The sequence below is a fragment of the Propithecus coquereli genome, unplaced genomic scaffold, assembly GCF_000956105.1.
Source record: "Propithecus coquereli isolate 6110/MARCELLA unplaced genomic scaffold, Pcoq_1.0 Scaffold166, whole genome shotgun sequence".
In the NCBI taxonomy this organism is placed as follows: Eukaryota; Metazoa; Chordata; class Mammalia; order Primates; family Indriidae; genus Propithecus; species Propithecus coquereli.
Genome location: NW_012141191.1, coordinates 5,554,637 through 5,572,651, shown reverse-complemented (window position 1 = coordinate 5,572,651; position 18,015 = coordinate 5,554,637).

The following is an 18,015-nucleotide window of genomic DNA, read 5'->3' as shown; positions in this document are numbered from 1 at the left end:
TTATAATGAGAATTTAGTCTAAGAAGAGACTTTTCCTATTATCCAAGGTGAAATAAAAATAGAGAAAACTTACATGATACTTATTCTGTGCCAGGACCCTTTCTAGACACTTCGGGCATTTAATCCCCTCTATGAGCTACATGCTGTTAGTATCCTCACAGTTGAGGAAACTGAGGTACAGAGAGGCTGGCTCAGGTAGTACGTGCCTCAGCTAATAAGTTGCAGAATTAAGATTTGGACCCAGGCAGTGTAGCTCTAGGAATCTGCTTCCTTAACCACTTTGCTGTGCTGCCTCTTGGGGTGGATAATATTTTGGTCTCAGAGACTTTAAATTCCCAAAATTACAGAGGTCTCAGAGGAACAAAAGCAACGCTAAGAATAGCTCTAAATGGCAGAAAGAGGCACTTCCTAGAGAGGATAAGTAGAGTTTCCTGCAGAGATGATTTTTGAAAGGGAATGGGCAACTCCTTGCACAGGCCATTTTTTTCTGGAGGCTGGAGAATGGATTGAAATAACATCTGAAAGGTCCTACCCATCCCTTGCCTCTGCTGGAGTTTGTAAGAAGGTTTATTTGTGTGCCGAGTAAAGGAAACATACTCCTCAGCCAATATATTGAGTCCCAACCTTGTTAATCCAAGGAGAGCCAGAAAATAAACTTGAGAAAAAACAGTGAGAAAGGAAGAGTCCACCAAGTCCCCCAGGATGAAGAAAAGAGCTCATAAGAGAGAGGTGGCATCTGGGGACTCTTCTGTGTGCCGTTGGGGATTAAGTGGGAAGATGAGAAAATAAAATCTCAAAACCCGCTTTTATGAAAGCATACAAAGCTTCTCTTTGGCTAATTTCTCAGGGCAGAGATCAAGGGAGCTTGACCTCAGTGCCAGGCATCATTAATGATATCCAATAAAATCACCTGACCATGGAAATCTTCCTAAATAGGCCATGCATGAAGACGAATCAGTTCCTTCCCAAAGCAAATAAGCAGGAGGACCTTCTGAAACCCCTATTTCCCAAAAGTCACAACTACCAAATCACCCTTAATAGCAGTGCCTCCTGCTCTGAAATACTTTTTTACAACCTTGGGATGCTTTTCAGATTCTGTCTTGCACATTTTATGGTTTTTTTTATTTTCCACTAGAATGAAAACTCCATGAAGGCAGAGACTCTGCTTAAACATCTGTGTCCACCTCAGCATCTACTACACATTAGCTAATGGAACATATTTGACAAGAGGAAGGGAGGGAGGGAGGGAAGGAAGGAAGGAAGGAAGGAAATAAATGAATGCATCCATATTTTCTTAAAATTCTAATGATAGTAACCAATAATTAAGAAGCAAATTTCCCCAGCCTGCCAAGGCTTCAGGCTTCGCGATGTTAAAACATCCCTGATGTCTTTATGCCTTCTAGAGGTCTTGTTGCTTCAGAACCAAATGACGGGTCAAATGGTATTTCTATTTTTAGCTCTTTGAGGCATCTCCAATTATTTTCCACAGAGGTTGTACTAATTTGCAGTCCTGCCAGCAGTGTAAGAGTGTTCCTATCTCTCCACATCCTCACCAGCATTTGTTGTTTTGGGACTTTTTGATAAAGGCCATTCTCAAATACCATTTGATCCAGCAATAGCACTACTAGGCATCCACCCAAAGGAACAAAAGACATTCTGTAATAAAGACATCTGCACCCGAATGTTTATGGCAGCACAATTCACTATTGCAAGGATGTGGAAACAACCCAAGTGCCCATCAATCCATGAAGGGATTAATAAAATATGGTATGTGTATACAATGGAATACTACTCAATTACAAAAAACAATGGTGATCCAGCACCTCTTATATTATCCTGGCTAGAGCTTGAGCCCATCCTCCAAAGTGAGGTATCATAAGAATGGAAGAATAAGCACCACATGTACTCACCATCAAATTGGCACTAACTGATCAACACTAAGGTCCTCACATGGTAGTAATATTCACTGGGGGTTGGGGGGTGGGGGTGGGTAGATGCGGTGAGCATTGTATGGGGGAAGGGCACGCCTCTAATCCTGGCTTGGGTGAGGCAAAGTCATAACATGTAACCAAAATGCTTGTACCCCCATAATATCCTGAAATAAATAAATAAATAAAAAGAACCAAATGAGACTTCTGTTCCTGCATTGTTAGTCTGCCATCCCAACCCTGGCTAATAGACAACTCCTTGGATTGTCATCAGTGAGTAATATTTTCCAGGTGCCAAATGTTGGATAAATACATCTGTCTTACTAGAAAGCTCAGGAGTTTGTTGAAAATGGGAAACTATAAAACTCCAAATGAATTTGCTTCTACCGGGTGCATCGTCCTTGACCGTCCTTATCCCAGTTTGAGTAACAAGATCCAGATGAACTGTAACGTTAGTTAATTTCTCTCTGGACCCTGATTTCCTATGAGAAAGGAAGGTGAATGACATTTCAAAAGAGCTTTCTGTGATTTATGTTTTTGTATCCGTGGAGGTCTTTCAAGAGCCTGGTATTTTCTCATAGCCTGTGGAAGCTTCTTTTGTCTGCCTTTCGACTATTTATTAGCCCAACAATTTTCTTAGGTGAATTGAAAAAAGAAATAATCTTCAAGTAGAAATACAGAGAGGTCAAGAGAAAGAATAAGTTATTTATGCATTTCCAATGGTAAGAAGTGGTCTCACTTAAAAAATTTATATATATCTCCACACACTGCACATATATATGTGTGTGTGTGCATATATATATATATATATGTTTATGTATGTGCATGTTAGTGTGTATGAAGAGAATGCCATTTATCCATTTATTATACTAAAATAACCCTATTTTTCCCATATTATGTTTCAGGGAACATGAATATGCTATTTTTACAAACCTTTGAACCAAAAATGAATTCCTATGAATACATGAATCGCCATCAGAACACACCCTGCCAGGCTCCTGTGATACACACAGCACACTGCTGCCTCTGTGACACTTATAAAGAAACATAAGGCCTTGGCCCTGCTTTGAAGAGCTTATTGTCTTCATGGAGACACTCAAGATATGCATATAAAATCTCATCATATCCTTCCCCCACTGAAAACCCTAGAATGGTTTCCCATTGCACTTAGGATAGAAAGTCAAAACACTTAGCTCAGCCTTGCTAAACTCAACTCATTGCTCTCTGCATGTTCACCCAGACACAGTGGCTTCTTCAATTCCTCAAATGCACCAAGCTCTTTCTGACCCCAGTACCTTAGCACCTTCTGCTCTCTCTTCCTCTTATTCTTCCCCCTTCAAGTCTATGCTTAAATGTCACATACTCAGAAAAGCCTTCCCCCAGTAAAACAGGCCCTTTGCTAACATTATCTTATTACACCGCTCTAATTATTTTTCCTCCAGAGTAGTTACTCTCTGTAGTTTATCTCTATTTATATTTATTTTCAGGTTTTCCCACTGAACTATAAGCTCATGACTCCTGAACTCTTTGGTTCTTTGCTATCTCAAGTTCCTAGCACCATGCCTGGCCCATGGTAGGTGCATAATAAATATCTTCTGATTAAATTAATAACTCAATGAATATAGAGGTTCACTGGCCATTCAAGACAAATTCCCTGAAAGGTACAGTTCAGTCACATTTCCTCAACTTGTTGCACATGTTCTATCTAAATTTCTCATTATTTTTCCTTTTGTGTTCTTCAGCATCACAACATGGGACACAGGCCCCACCCGCTTGGCTCACATGCCTGATGCAGGTCTGGGCCTTCAGGTTAGCAAAGACTTTTGCCCAGAAAGTCTTCCCTCTGGTGGCTAAACACTCCCTCCTAGCGCCTGTTCTGCTTTCTGCTTTTTTAACACAGGGAGAGTAGATGAGGACCTTCCCAATCAACGAGAGTTTTTATGAATCTTCTAGAGGAAAAGCTGTTACAGTTATAAATGATTGCTGAAACATGAGCCCAGGAAAGACACTTGTGGACTTGTTCTTCATATTCATCAAGGCAGCAGTATTTCTGTATTGATGCTTAAAGATAGAGACTACTTTACAGAAAGAGAAATAGAAGTGACATGCTCAGAGTTACATGAAATGTTCTAAGGAGTATTAAAAAGCAGTCCTGCTGGTAGATGGATGTTGGACACCCAGGAAATCTTCAGGCATTTGGCTGCATTCATGACATCTCCTTTCGGACAAGAAAATGTCATTTTCCTTTAACGACCATAGTGACAAGAGCCAGCACCCCATCAGAACCCGTAACGGGGAACAGGCTCAGAAGCCAGGGCTTTGGTGGAAGGAGCAGTCACTGGAGCAGAGCAGCCTGCTGACCACCAGACCATGTGTTTTCCTCTGCCACAGAAAATTGGGGGCCTTCAGGTCTCTTTTGCATGACCACTTCCCACCCCCCCAGTTTTCCACAAAATCCCATGCATTCCATATCAAACTCTTTCACTCCTTACATTGTAGTAAGTCATGAAGAGAACAATACACACCCTGACCAAAATCCTTGAGAGAAATATGTTCCTAATCTACTCCAAGTCCTGCAGAAGAATGGGTAAGAACCACTTGCACCATGAGGGAAATGTCCCAGAGGGCAGCATTCAGTGGCCAAGCTTGAGGTCAGGTAGGATTAAGGGTCCTGGGGTCACTGAGGAGAGTGTGATGAGGAGACTGTCTAAAAGATGTGGGACAAATAGTGATGAGACAACTGGATATCCACATGAATGAATGAAATGGGACTCCTTTCTTATACCATACACAAAAATTAACTCCAAGGGATCAGAGACCTAAGTGTAAAAGCTAAAATTATAAAATTCTTCGGAGAAAACATAGGCATAGACCTTTGTGATCTTGGGTTAGGCAAAGCCTTCTTAGGTAGAACACCAAAAGTACAAGCAATAAAAGGAAAAATTAATATATTGGACTTCATTAAAATCAAAAACTTTCATGCTACAAACAATGCCATTAACAAAGTGAAAAGATAGCCCACAGAATGGAAGAAAGTATTCGCAAACTGTGTGTCTGATAAAGGATTGGTATCCAGAATATATAAAGAACTCTTACAACACTATAATAAAAAAAACAAATAACACAATTTTAAAATAGACAAAGGATCTGAATAGACATTTCTGCAAAGAACATATACAAATGGTCAATAAGTACATGAAAAGATGCTCAGTATCATCAGCCATTAAATGAATGAAAATCAAAGTTACAATGAGATACCACTTCACACTCACTAAGATAGCTATAAAAATAAAAAATAAATTTCAAAAAATAAAAGGAAGCAAAGATTTCTAGAGTTGAGATTCAAGACAGAGAGACACAGAGAGGTGATCCTAACATCCCCTCCTTTTCCTCTCAAGCACTTTCCATTACGTAATTGGTGATTGAGAGGCTGAAAAACAAGGCAGAGTTTTTGGAGCTGGGGCGACAAAATTGGAATTTTGGAGAAGAAGCCCTGTGAAACACCCAGGTTTTCTGTCAGGACCCCCGAAAGCCTCTATTCTAGGATTAAGACAATGAACAGCACTCGTAAGTGCAGTAATCCAGCTCCTAACTAGCTCGATCTCAGACTAGATAAAGTAACCCACCCCCAGCCCACCTGCCTGGCAGAATCAGACAACACATTGTGGAAATAAGAAACTCAGAAAAATCAACAGATAAACTATTACAATTAATAAGTGAATTTAACAAGGTCACTAGATAAAAGGGCAAGGTAAAAAAAAATCAACTGTTTCTATACATCAGTAAAAAAAAATTTTAACGAATATTTTAAAACTGTACCATTTACAATAGCATCAAAAAATCAAGTATCTAGGAATTATATCCAACAAAAGATATGCAAGCCTTCTCTGTATCTCTATATAGCTATAAAATATTAACGCACATCATTAAAGAGGACTTAAATAAATGAAGAGATACATCCTGAGTTGGAAGACTCAATACTATAAAAATTTAAGTTTCCCCCAAATCGATCTACAGATTCAATTTAGCCCCAATTGAAACCCCAGCAGGCTTTTTCCCCACTCTGTTGAAATTGATAATCTAAATCTAAAATGTATATGAAAAAGCAAATGATCAAAAACGTCAAAATCTTAAGTAACAAAACTTAAGACTTACATGGCAAGACATCAAGACTGATTAGAAAGCTGCAGTGAGACAACGTGACATTCGCAGAGGGATACACATACCAACCGATGGAAATAGTCCAGAAACAAACCTCCCTACAGCCACTTGATTTGTGATGGAAATGAAGGAAGAAAGACGGTCTTTTCAATGAGTGGTGCTGAGTCCATTGGAAATCTATATAGAGAAAAAAACGAATCTTCACCCCTACCTCACCCCACACACAGAAATCAATTCCAGATGGATTGCAAATCTAAACGCGAAATGTAAAACAATAATGCTTCCAGAGGAGAACAGGGGAGAATACCTTCATAACCTTGGATTTCATTAAAATTAAGAACTTCTGTTATTTATGCAGCCAACAATAGACTTGAATTCACAATCTGTAAAAACTTCTACAAATCAATAAAAGGTAAGCCAACTTTAATGGGAAAAATGTGAATATACACTACATAAAAGAGAATATCCCAATGGTTAATAAACGTATGAAACAGCGCTCAACATCATTAGCCTTCAGGGAAATGCACATAAAATTACACTGAGATAATCACTGAACACCCACCATAATGGCTAAAATTAAAAAGACTGACAGTACCAACTGTTGGCAAGGATATGGAACATCTGCAACTTCCATGCACTGCTGGTGAAAGTATAAATTGCTACAAACTTTCGGATAACTGTTTGGCAGCATCTATTTAAACTGAACATATGTATACTCTGCCTGAGAAATTCCACTTCTACAAATATACATAACAGATATTTGTACATATGTTCACCAAAAGACATGTGGAAGAATGTTCACAGAAGCACCGTTTGTAGTAGCCAACTCTTCTCTATGTATATGTTATACTCAAAATCTATTTTTAAATTGTTGCTAATATGAATTTTATTGGTTTTGTTTGTATTTACTTTATATAAGAACTATAATGATATGAATATTATATTTAGTTGTTAGTACATATTTTAAATTATATTATAATTTAAATAATTTAAGAACTCTAAGGGGGAAAATATTAAGATAGTAGAGTCATTTTTTAACTCCTTAGTTGAATTTTAGATTTTGCAGAGTGATGCCAGATGTAAAAATCAAGAAATTAAACTTCTTAAACTTCCTCCCACCTCCTTCTGCCAACCTTCTGTTTTTATAGTTGTTAGTTTTGTTATTATCTTCCTTTGTTGTCTTATAACATCAACATCCTATTCAGTGATCGTAAATCTCATGGTTTTTTCTTCTGATTTACACTATTCACTTCTCACCACCCATCTTTGTATTTTAATTCAACTTTTTCATTCCTGAATTTGTCAGATGAGATCCCGTTTAATATCTGAAATAAAAAAACAAAACTAGAGTTTCTGCTTTATAAGGGGGAACTGCCCTAGTCAGCAGAGCAGACTGTAGAGCTCATCTAGAGTTTTGGGGAAGGTGGGGGTTAGAGACAGGAGGATTTTCAGGTGCCTATGTGGGCTGACGTCATCGATGAACCTGTTGTTGATTGGTTGGCTTCTAAAAGCTTGTTCACTCAGTCGCTGCCTGTGGGGCTGGGAGACCTCTGATTTCAAGATTGTTCTTTTTTAAGCACCAAAGGGGGCAAGAAAAGCTTCATCTTTTTCTGCTGCACCTCTTTTAATAAAAGAATTTGTTCTGTAAAATTTGGATTCAGCCAAAAGGCCGCACTCAAGGATCCAGAAGGCCACATGTGGCCCCACCCCTTAATTTTTGTGTTTGTTTGTTTTTGAGACAGGGTCTCACTCTGTTGCCTGGGCTACAGTGCAGTGGCGACATCACAGCTCACTGCAACCTCATATTCCTGGGTTCAAACGATCCTCCTCCCTCAGCCTCCCCAGTAGCTGGGACTACAGGCGTGCACCATCACATCCAGCTCATTTTTCTATTTTTTGTAGAGACAGGGTCTGGCTCTTGCTCAGGCCAGTCTTCTCATTTTTGAGCTCTTCTTTGAGTGTTATTTTCTCCTACACTGGATTGCTCATCTTCGCATGCTCTGTTCCTCTCCTTTCTTTTCTGGAGTATTTTATACGTTTGCCCTGTCCTTCATCCTTCTCTTGCTTAATGTGGGCAATGCCATCCAGATGATCTACATCAAACATCACAAAATTGGCACCCTGTGAAAACAAACATTTATTTTGTTTCATCTATATGTTTTGTTTGTTGTTTTTTTGTTTGTTTGTTGTTTTTACAAAATGCAAATTTGTTGCCAACATTTAAAACTTGGGAGGTTCCACATAAAACTCCAGAATTACAGCTTCTCTTGAAAAAATCAGAAGGTATAACAGTACTCACCTTACATTCCCAGATAGCAACAATCAGCTGGAAATGTTTTAACAGTTTTCAGACTTTAGTGAGCAACAGGATCTTGTTAGAACACAATTTTTCCTAGGTTCCACCCCTAGAGTTTCCCTGAGAAATTTGCATTTCTAACACATTCTCAGGTGATGCTAATGTAGCTGATCTACATCAGCTTGAGATGCTGCTTTTACTCTCTTATTTACCATGGACCCCACCGCACCCTATTATCTCATATCTGTCAGCTTATGTACAGCACCTGCCTGGCCTCAACAAGTAATTGTACTGTAGCACTTGTGATCTATTAATAGTTGATCTGAATTTCCCTTGACCAGAGACCTGGTTATCTATGGTCCATGCTGCTGTTTGAAGGCTATGTAGAGTGTACTGCCCACTTTTCTTGGGCCAAAGGCCCAGAGAGCTCTGTTAGGACTGTGCATGTCTTTGTTGAAGGTCTTGGGCTCCCCTGTCAACACCAAATTTTATACATGGCCCATATGGGGAAATGAATCTCATTCCCATGGGAGAATATCTTCAGGGACATTCAACCAGTTCTGATGGATCCCTAGGAAAAAGCCAGATCTGTTGGTTTTCTTGCTTTCTGCTGAGATCTCAAGAATTCACAATATCCTTAACCTTTCCTAGAGGCTGCCTATTTACTCTTAGGCTTTCTTTTCTTTACATTAATGGATATTAGTGAGAATTCTCAGAATTTTGTCGCAGCCTTTTTTCTTTAAAACACTTTCAGGCGAGCAGGATGAGGAAGGTAGGTACCTCTCTGATCCACACCAGAATCTGTTTATTTTCTTGGCCACCAAGTTTTAAAGTTTCTAGCAAGAATTTGTACCTCTTTGTTAGCTTATTTGTTACTAAAGAATTATTGCTGGGTTTTGGCGCTTTTTGTTGCTTTTGTGAGAGCTTCGGGAGGAGTCTATCGTCCAAGTTCCCTGCACCATCATTATGGTAAGTCCAGCTCTGAGTAATTAGCCTTAGTCTGAATGGTTACCCCAGAAAGTCCAGCGAAATAAGCCTAAGGGTGAGGCCTGGGTGTCAAGATCTTTAGAAGTGCTCTGAATTATTCTAATACACCACCAAAGTTGAGAATCACTGTTACAGCTCGGTGCTTTTCACATTTTAATGTGCATGCCGATCACGGGGGTCTAGCTAAAGTTCAGTTTCTGAGTCAGCAGGTCTAGGGTTGTCTCCAGAGTCTGCATTTCTAACCAGCTCCCAGGCTGGTGCAGCGGCTGGTCCTTGGACCACACTTGGTAGCAAGGTTCTAGAGTTAACTTGACTAATAACCTTGCCCTGGTATTCTTGCTTCCTCGTGTCCTTAGACTCAGTGTGGCAGACGCCCTGCCTAACGCATATAAGGTCATGTCTATACACTGCACTTTTTGAAAATTGCTCAGGAGTTATGTGGAGTGAAATCGGATCATCACAGAGCAAGATAAAATCGCACATTGGCTCCTGAGGTTAGCCAGTTCTAATCGCAGAGACTGGAAATTCACACGTTCTTAGGGTTCCAGGAAAGACAGGGAAAAGATAGAAATCCCTCAAATCCTACTTCAGAACAGATTTAAATTATTTTTACCCAAGCACCTGGCATTTGTCATCACTTCTTCCAAGGATAAACAGGGCCACACAAAGAGAATGGCATCGGCAGCGTGGCACCAGCGTGCCACAGTGAAAGGACTAAGAGTGAAACAGAGCCAGAAAGAAAGAAACGGTGAGCAACGTCCCCGTCATCTGAGGAGCAAGGCAAGAAGACGTCACTGAAACAGGTTCTTGGCAACACTGGGGTAAGTAACTGAGCGGCCACACAACCTGGGACCGGCGCCAAACTGTGTTAGCGAAGTAGCACCACAAGATGGCGCCGTTGGCTCGAGCAACAGAGTGTCAGTACCGCGGCTGACGTGCCTCTTCTTTCGGCCCTTCCTTAGGGAACAATCCTTAACTGGTGGAATGAAAATGATAGCAGTGAAAATCAGGGTTCCTAGAAGCTGCTTTACCTCGGGCCAGGAGCATATGACATGACGCACAGCCTACCAATGCCTAATGCCCCTGCTGGGGGCTGACAGGTCAACTCTTGTTCGCATGGCAGAGGATCCCTGGAGGAGCTGTGTGCTCACTGGATTAGTGACGTTAGCATCTTTTTTTTTTTTTTTTTTTTTACAAACACTAGTAAAATCCTTTTGCAAAGCGAAAACACGCTTCCATTCTTTGCTTTTACTCTTTCAAAGGTGTTATATATTAAGCGCTGTGTGAATGGAAATGTGTTAACTGCTTTAAGTCCATCATTTCACTTCATCTTCACAACAGCCCTGTGGCTTGTTATCCCCATTTTACAGGTGAAGAAACTGAGGGCTGAAGAGATTAAAGTAGTTTACCCAAATGATGAAGGCAAGACGTGAACCCAGTTTTATCTACATCCAAAGACTGTGAACATAACCACTGCCCTATATTACCTCTCGATCAATATTTATTCATAAATGTACCTGTCCATACAGTGGTCTTTTTTAGTCTGGTATTGTGTGATTTGCAGCAAAAGCATCTTACATGATACAGTGGGGTAAGGGAAGAATGGGTACTTCAGGTGCCCACAATAGGGTGCCTAACCCATTCTTGAGTTGTAAAAATTTTCCAGAACATCTTTATCTCTCTCCCTCCTCCTTCTTAGGACCTCTTTATAGCATGAGATGCTGTCAGATACCTCTACTAACCCCAAAATCAGCCTTCTCACAACCATCTAGACAGTACCCTGCACATGGTGATTAAATTCCATCTGTTCACTGCTTCCTTCCCAAACCTGTCTTTCCCCCACCAACTCCCAAACAAATCTATTTTTCCTCAATAAACTAACCTGTGAAAAGAAAAGCAAACTGGTTACATTAATTCTCACTAAAGTGTGCATGACTGATAGTCACTGCAATATGTTATCCAAATATCCAAATAAGAGGTGTTTGGCTTTAGATCTAAAGGAATCTTCAGTGATGATATTTCCATCTACATGCTTGCTTATAGCTCAATACTTCACTTATTCAAAGAGGCAGACCCTGGGGATAAAGACAAAAGATAGAGAGAAAGGATAAGACCTGCAGTTAAAAAAAATTAGTATTATGAAATTACAGACGCACCTGGTGCTGATAGTCAATGATAATGAATAAAGCTAAAAAGAAACCTATCTCTTTCCTAGACTAATTCCATGATATGGTCCTCTTTAAAAAATTTTTTTTTCTCATTTGGAAAAAGACAGACTAGTTAAGAAACAAAGAGACCTGAGGAAACCCAGAGTGACCAAGTAATCCTAGCTTTCTTTATATGAAGAAAAAAATTTATCTAACAAGTGTAGAAGGAAAGACAGAATTAGAAATTTTCCATTTTCCAACCCCTAATGCAATAACTGATTCAGGCAACACAGTAGATGAAGCTGTTATGTGAAAGGTTGAAGAGGAAAGATTGAAGGGGGAATTTGCAATGGAGGGGTCTTGCTGACATTACTGACTCCCACTGATCTTGCCTCGTGGGACAAAAGACCCACTGTGGCCCTTCCGAAGTGATGCCTAGGCAGTGGCCAGCGTCTCCTATGAGGAACTCTCACTTAAACATTTGAACCCACATCAAATAAGCCTCTAAATCTACCTTTCACCCTACAGGAGACATAGGGGATACAGGAACAAATTAAGTGGCTCCAAGAGGAAGTGAATAAACAAATTCAGAATGGCTAGCATTTTACAGAGCTCAGTTTCCTCACAAAGATGACAGATTCTGCTCTGAAACAAGAGATTTAAGAAACGTAGAACCAAACCAAACAAACCAGTGGTAAAGGCAGAAAAAGACTCAAGATAATTAGGGAATTCATGCAGACTAGGTATTTGATGGTACCAACGAATTACTTTTGATTTTGTCAGATGTGATAATGGTATTGTAGTCATGTATGAATATGTCTGGTTTTTAGAGATGTTTACTGAAGTATATAAGAGTGAGATGACATTATTTGCCCTAATGGCATTAATTGCCTCAACCAAAAGGAAGAAAGGGCAAATGGGATAGGTGGATCGAGTGTGGCATAGTCGTCACAATTGCTTAATGTTGGTGAGGTGTATACTAGGGTTCATTTTACTATTCTATGTGTGTTTTTTAATTTTTTAATAATATAAATATTAATAATCTAAATAATAATCTAAATATTAATAATCTAATATTAATAATCTAAAAGAAGACATTCTTCTTTCAGTGATATTAAGTAGGCCAGTAGGTCAATGAGATTATTTTCAGCTTTGATGGAACACATCCACAGCCCTTACGCAGGAGAGCCTCCTCGGTGTTAGGTCCCAAATGTCGCCCTTATTAAACTGCATGGCATTCCACTTATCCATCTCAGAAAGATAGATGGCGCCATCAGCCCGGTTAGTATTGGATTCAGTGACTACGTTTTTCAAATGCGAATGCACTACAGAGAACTACACCTTCCCTGCTTAAGACCTGGTGGTTAGCAGCAATGGGCTCTGCCAACTTTGAGTTTAGGTCAGGGACCTGTTCAAAGCCAAGTGTTCTTCCAGAACCCCAAGAAAGAAATGCTTGCTGATGCAGATGGCTCTAAAGCATATGAAAAGATGCTCGCCCTCACGCATAATAAGAGAATGCAAATTAAAACATACTGAGATTTTCAGGTTGTGAGAAATCAGAACAATTGAAAACACACACCCTGGAGATACGGGGGAAGGGACATTCTCATCCTTTGTTGGTGGGAGTATAAACTGGAACAATATCTGTAAGGGGACCTTTTGGCGGCATCTGGGAAAATTATCAATGCATATGCTCTTTGAACAGAAATTCCTTTCACAAATTTATGCAACTTATTCTTGTTCCCACCTCAAATCATATTTGTCCAAGGTTATTCATTATCATATTGTTTATAATAGTAGATGACTTGAAAACATACTTATCAGAAGGAGACTGTCAAATAAATTATGGGACAGCCAAATACAATGGAATATCATGTAACTTTTTAAAAATGAAGAATATCTTTATAATTATATCAAACTATCTCCAAGACATAGTAAGTGGAGGGGGAAAAAAGGCAAGATGAAACAACTATGTATAAAAATTTGTGAAGAAATTTGTAAAATTTGTGAAGAAAAGGAAAAAAGAATACTTACATTTGCATATGCATGAAATATTTCTGGAAGGATCCCCAACACACTAATAACATTGGTTGCCTTCAGGTAGCTGGGAGGAAGGAAAACACCCTATCATGTCTTTTGCCTTTGGAACAGTATAAATGCATGACATGTTCAAAAAATAAAAATAATTTCTCAACAACAAAAAACTAAAAGGAATCAGTTAACTTTCACACTGAGCTTGAAGGGAAAATGTCATTTTTGAATTAAGGGCTGGGCTGGGACCGGGTGCTGGAAACTGTGTCCGCCGGAATGGAGGTCGCTAGCAGCAAAAAGAACAAGACACAGTTAAAGCCCCCTGTGGGGGAAAATAGAATCCATTTTACATCCAACTGAAACCAAGTTACTGTAGCTGGTCCAATTAGTGCTATTAGTAGTTTCGTCTTCCACTCAGGTTTAACTCTCCTGATGAGATGGTCTCTGAGATCCTTAAAGCTGGGCATGTCAGAGGCCCCCAGCCTAGTGACCCAGTGTCCCCAACGGCAAAGCCATCAAGAGCTGGGCTCTAGCACACAATTCTTGGGAGAAAAGGCAGAGTCTAGATCCCCACCAACCATCTGCATGACTCTGAAGGAGTGACTTCATGACTCTGTGCCTTCTGCTGGGGAAATGCACATGTAAAGAACAAATCACTGAGACAATGTGAAATGACATCAAGTTCGTTTTTCAAATATTTCGGTTCAGATGAAGACAGAGGCTGTTCCTTAAATCTATCAAACAGTTCCTGTTTAAAAAAAAAATGTATGGGGGAAAAAGGTACCTACCTTGTAGGACTGTTGCGAAGATAAATGAGTCAATACATGCACATAGTGAGAGGTAAAATAAAGGTAAGCTGTCGTTATCAGGAAGAAAATGGTGGGACTTGGAAAACCTTAAAGGTCAGTGTATCTGCGGCATCTGTTCTGCTTGATGGCTGTCAGTCAACATAACGGGTGAGCCAGGGCATCTACAGACCACATCAGAGGACCACTCTGAAGAATGACAGAATGCAGGATTTTGGAACTGCAAGGGGCCCCATCGGTCATCTCATGTCCTTGTGGTGGCTCCTCTTGGCGTTCACTATATCCTTTTCTCCACTGCTCCCAAGGTGGGCAGAAAACTCTGCTTCCCAGCCCCTTGCCTCTAAGTGACGCCACGTGACCAGACCCAGCCAGTGAAACATGAGCAGAGGTGAGGCCCCGGAAAAGCCTCCAACAACCCAATGTGTGCCAGGAAAGCCATGTGTTGAGAAGGTCGAGTCACAGGAGAGAAGGAAACTGAATTCTTGTGTCACTACCTAGAGAGCTGCCCAACCTGTGGCAGATTTTGCATGGGCTGAAAATAAACTTTCATTCGTTAAACAGCTGAAATTTTGGAGTTTGTTACTGCAGCATAGTCTAGACCCAGGTGGGGAAGATTTTCATGCTGGAAGGCCACGTTAATTTAGCTGTAATCAAATAAGGCCACGTTCAAGAAACTTCAATTAGATATGCTTAGGAATGTACATTATTTTGTAAAAATCTAACTATTATGTACTTAATAATTTCAAAAAATGAAAATGATTTGTTAATTTTAAAGTTAGCTAACCTTTTAATGACTTGGTTGTGTCTGTTTTTTGATAGAAAGCATTTGAATATTTGGTTGCAGCATAAGGGTTCCCAGTTTTAGCTGATCCTCTAGATGGGTATCAGTCATTTGTGACCTTAAGTGTATCTTGATTTGAGTTAGGTAGGAGAATGTAAATTAGCAGCAATAATTGAAAAGCAAGAAAGCATTTTTCGGGCATGTTGCCAAAGGCGTGGGTATTCTACTACATTTTTCCATATTTCAATTGGATCTTTCTTAATATAAAAAAATGACTTTAAAGTGTTACCTACTGAGAGCTCAATCAATCCCATCTGTAGTTCTTTAGGTGCCTTGGTGATATCAACTAGGTAAGCCTGAAATGCTGATTCAAATGTGATGTCATGATTCTCAAAGTTAGTGAACCTTTCATTGTATTCTCCAATTAATAGGTCTATAACAGCTGCGTATTCTTCAAATGATTTGCATATATCATCCTGCTGCTCATCAATGAGCTTTGCTAACTGGGGAAAATGTTAATCTGAAATTTGCTTTTGAAGAAGAAGTGTTTTGAAAATAGATAGCTTTTTTCGAAATGCTTGGATTTTTTTTTTGGCCACATATCATATATAGACTTAGTTTCATCTTGCAAAGAAATATTCAAGTTGTTCTGATTTGACATGATATCACACAGAAATGCCGCATTCCTATAGAAATCTTCTTTAAATAATTCACAGTGCTGATTCTGTTCTTCATAAAATTAACTATCTGTTCTCACAGAGATAAAAGTTTGGCTAACACCTGTCCCTGAGATAGCCAATGTACTTCAGAATGATACTGCAAACCCACACTTCATCCTTCAACTTTAGCATGTCACAAAACTGACAATGTCTTGTTGCATTTGCACAAATATAGTTAACAATACTTATAACTTGTTCCAAAGTGTCACTTAAAATAGTAGCTTTAGCACAAAGATTTTGCTGATGCAAGATACAATGAAAGGAAATGAGAGCATCTGGATACTTTTTTTATCTGTGCAATAGACCCTCATGTATTCCAGTCATGGAAGGTACACCCTGTGTACACACATTCACTAAATTTACCAAATTCAGTCCAACTTCATGACATTTCATGTGAAAGTTGTTGAAGATATCTATTCCTCTTGTTCTGTTTGCAAGAGTGCTCAAAGCCAGTAACTCTTTACACCAAAGAAAATCTTCTGTTATGACCCAAATAAAATATAAAACCTGTGCCAAGTCAGTAGTATCAGTTGATTCATCCAAAGCAATTGAATAACATATATTTTCCTTTTGAAGTATGGCATGAAGTTGTTCAGTTAAGTTTAAGGCTAATTCATTCTGCCAATCAGTTATGGTTCTCCTTGAAAGAGGCAGTTGTTTGTACTTTGAAACGTTATCAGGGTCTAAGCATCCTACAGCTTCAACAATGCATTCTTTCATAATTTCTACATCACTGAATGGCTCCCCTTTTTTCTTGAATACGTAAGCTACTTTATAAATTGCTTCAGTGGCATTATTTCCAGATCTTATTGCTGCTTGAAAGAATTGTCTTTGCTTTTGTTTTTCATCTTTTAATTTCTGCAATACAACCTTTAGTGCCTCTTCAATTTAAAATATTTATGGTCCTTATGAGTGTTAGAATGCTGACAAGCATTGAATTTCTTTAATGTTGATGTTGCATTATTGATACAATATTGCATATTGTATCACAAAGCAAGCAAATCATCTTATCTTTAGCAGAAACAAGATAATATTGCAATTCCCAATCCTCATTAAAAAATCTGTTTTCTTCCTTCAGCGTTCTCTTGGTCTTCTTTGACATGATGGGCTGTTAAGCAGACAGAACTAAAAAATACGTCAACTGTGCAACTATTCACAGATTCCACTTCAAACAGAAACACAGTGCACTGATGTCAAAAGCTGATAACAGACTGATGTACTCGACCCCAGAAACTCTCACCAGCCAACCTCGTGTGGTAGTGGTGCCAGTCAGGTAGGGGAAGTTCGAACTAAATCATGAGTGTAGCGGCCATCAATTTAGCTCTTATGGCTTAACTAATGTTCTGATTATGCCAGTCAATCTGGGGGGATTATTTTGTTGAAACTTATTTTATTCTTTTATTTTAAATACATTCATTTTAAAATAAAATTAAAAATGTAAAAGACAGACAAATATGTATTAATAAAAATGAAAGGATTTGTTCTGTAAAATTTGTATTGAGCCAAAAGGCCAAAATTAGGAACCTAGAAGGCCACATATGGCCTTAAGGCTGCAGGTTCCCCACTCCTGGGCTAGACTAGCCTGACTGATATGTCCCCCAGCCCTTAGTGGCTCTAAAGATCGCAGTGGGGGACGTGAAAGTATTTTCGGTAAGGTTGCATGAGCTCAAAAACGTTTTTGCTTTTAGAGGGAATTTTATACACGTTTTATACATGTGACATCATTAGCTTTCAGGCTGGTCAGAATTCACAGGCTGTTTGTAGTATATGTCATTGCTTGGGTAGACAGACCTTTCAAACCATTGGATCCACAGTGGCATGAGGTTGATAAAACAGAACTTACAGTACAAAAAAAAGTTGGGAAACATAGATAGTTGCCCCTCATTTTAGAGATCAAAACAGAGACCTTGAGGGAGAAGCTAGGGATTCATCCCAGGTCACATCTAACCCTTACGCAGACAGAGCAAGTCACCAGGTCAGAAGTCAAGGGTGAGGGATAAAGTGCCCTCATACCTTAGGTCAGCCTGATCAGGGTCAACAGTTGCTCAGGGATTTCAGCTCCAAAGAAAGTTCCTCCCTGTTCTAGGGGAAATTTTAGGAAATCAATTGTTCCACATGGGTCTGTCCCAAATTCAGCTACAAAAACCAGGCACAAATGA